The following is a 2,698-nucleotide window of genomic DNA, read 5'->3' as shown; positions in this document are numbered from 1 at the left end:
GCATGAAGAGTGACATGCATGCAGATTAGAATGAAGATCAGTCATGTATTCATCAACAATATGGTCAATTATTTCATCATGAAATACAAAAAGATCTTCAGATGGGTGTTTCATAGCATCAAGAATATTAAAATGAACAGTTATATAACCAAACTCCATAGATAGTGTGCCTGCATATACATCTATCTTAGTTTAAGCAGTTTTCATAAAAGGTCTGCCTAGAATGATGGGAACTAATCCTTTAGAAAATCCCTCCTCCATATTCAAAATATAAAAATCAGCAGGGAAAATCAGTTCACCAACTCTAACTAAGACATCCTCTATGAAACCAGCAGGATAGGCAACACTTCTATTAGCTAAATGAATTACCACATCAGTTGACTGCAAGGGACCAAGAGATAGAGAATTAAAAAAAGACAGAGGCATCACACTAACAGAATATCCTAAATCTAGCATGGCATTGTCAAACTTATTGTTCCCTATAATACAAGGTATTCTAAATGTACCTAGATCTTTACATTTTTCAGGGATTTGGGGAACAGATTTACCAATCAATGCGGAGACATTTCTGCCCATACTAATTCTTTCACTTCCTTTAAGCTTCCGCTTATTAGTGCATAGATCCTTCAAGAATTTAGCATATCTTGGAATTTGCTTTATTGCATCCAGCAGAGGTATGTTTACCTCTACTTTTCTAAATGTTTCTAATATCTCCTTCTCTGCCTCTTCCATTTTTTTGTTGGAAATTTCTCTTGGAGGGAATGGAAGAGGGATATGCTGCTTCTGTAAATCAGAATTACCAGTGGAAGATTCACCTGCATAGAAATTGTTAGGTAACTTACTCTTTAAATTTGTGTCATCATCTTTTTCTGGAGTAAAGTGAGGTTGGGCAGGTTCATTTGCGGATGAGGAAGATGTTGCTGGTTGAGGTCCTTGACACTGCTTTCCCGACCTCAATGCAATGAAACTCACATTTTTGGGATTCTGGACAGATTGAGAAGCTAATCTATCAAAATTCTGGGATTTCATTGTGTAACCAATTATCCCATCTGATTAGTTAAGCTCTGAATGGAGGCTCTAGTTTCTTGTTGAAACTGCATGTTTTGCATAGTCATTTGTCTCACAAGTTCTTCAAGGGAAGGTTGCGGAGGGGCATCAATTGTTTGTTGTTTCTAGGGTTGTTGTTGTTGTTGTTGTTGCTGGATTGGTGGAGGAACGTATGGCCTGCTTGGGCCAGCAGCATTCTGGAAATAAGGTTGTTGTTGTTGCTGCTGTTGTGAAGGACTCGACCATCTAAGGTTGGGATGATTCCTCCACCCGGGGTTGTACATGTTGCTGGAGAGGTCATAATTGTTCTGTTGTGGCACAGATGGGCAAAGGTCTGTGTGGTGGTCGGCAGAGGAGCATAAACCATAGAGTCTAGCGATAGGTGTAGATTTTTGATTCATGGCCAGTTGGGTTACCAGGTTAACCAAGGCATCTAGTTTACCTTCAAGCTTCTTAGTCTCAGCTGATGAAGATGAATTCGTGGCTATTTCATGCACTCCTCTAATGACAATAGCATCACTTTTGGCACTAAATTGCTGGGAGTTTGAAGCCATCTTCTCAATTAAATTTCTAGCTTTAGCAGGGGTCATGTCTCCAAGGGCTCCACCATTAGCAGCATCTATCATACTTCTCTACATGTTACTGAGTCCTTCATAAAAATATTGGAGAAGAAGCTGCTCAGAAATCTGGTGGTGAGGGCAACTGGCACATAGTTTCTTGAATCTCTCCCAGTATTCATATAAGCTCTCTCCACTGAGTTGCCTAATTCTTGAAATATCTTTTCTGATGGTCGTGGTCCTAGAAGCAGGGAAAATTTATTCTAAGAATACTCTCTTGAGGTCATCCCAGCTCGTGATGGACCTTGGAGCAAGGTAATATAGCCAGTCCTTTGCCACTCCCTCTAAAGAATGAGGAAAATCCTTCAGAAATATGTGATCCTCCTGGACATCTAGGGGTTTCATGGTGGATCAGACAATATGGAATTCTTTTAGATGTTTTTGCGGGTCTTCACCTGCAAGGCCATGAAACTTTCAAAGCAAATGGATCAGTCCAGTTTTAAGAGCATATGGGACATCCTCATCAGGGTATTGGATGCACAAGCTTTTGTAGGTGAAATAAGGTGCAGCCATTTCCCTTAGAGTCCTCTCACGGGGTGGAGGTTGTGCCATTCAGAATGTTCAAAATCAGAATGTTCAAAATTATAATGCTCTAAATCAGGATGCTCAAAATCACCAATAATGGAATGCTCAGGATGCTCAAAAGGTACAAGATGATGCCTAACTAATTTATGAAATGTTTTATCTATCTCAAGATCAAAGGGTTGTAAGTCAGATGGATTGCCTCTAATCATACACTATATTCAACATGCAAAACTAGTTGCCTTCTTATGCAAGTAACAGTGTAGGTTTGAACTACAGCTACTCTCAAATGAAATCCAAATGACTTGAAATTTTGTGAACAACACCCTAAAATCATGAAAAGATGGCAAAAAAACTTTCAGGCAAAAATTCAAAGTCTAACTATGGAAACTACCTAAGGAAAGTTTAGAAAAATAAAACAATAAAACTTGAAAAAAAAAACTAGTAAACAGGCGATTATGGCTAGCTAGAGACTTCAGCCAGCCTTTGGCGGGCTACCACAACATGGGAAA

General features: G+C 39.3%; 1 non-coding gene across 1 annotated transcript; it reads left to right on the top strand.

Annotated features, from left to right (window-relative positions):
• The first annotated feature begins 1,731 nt into the window (after positions 1-1,731).
• Positions 1,732-1,838, top strand: LOC113001574 (small nucleolar RNA R71). The gene has a single exon (XR_003266968.1). It is a non-coding gene; the product is annotated as a small nucleolar RNA R71 (small nucleolar RNA).
• The last annotated feature ends 860 nt before the right edge of the window (positions 1,839-2,698 follow it).

Source organism: Glycine max, chromosome 4, assembly GCF_000004515.6.
Source record: "Glycine max cultivar Williams 82 chromosome 4, Glycine_max_v4.0, whole genome shotgun sequence".
NCBI classification, from domain to species: domain Eukaryota; kingdom Viridiplantae; phylum Streptophyta; class Magnoliopsida; order Fabales; family Fabaceae; genus Glycine; species Glycine max.
Note: the sequence above shows the minus strand (reverse complement) of the source record. Positions and strands in the feature narration are given on the sequence as shown.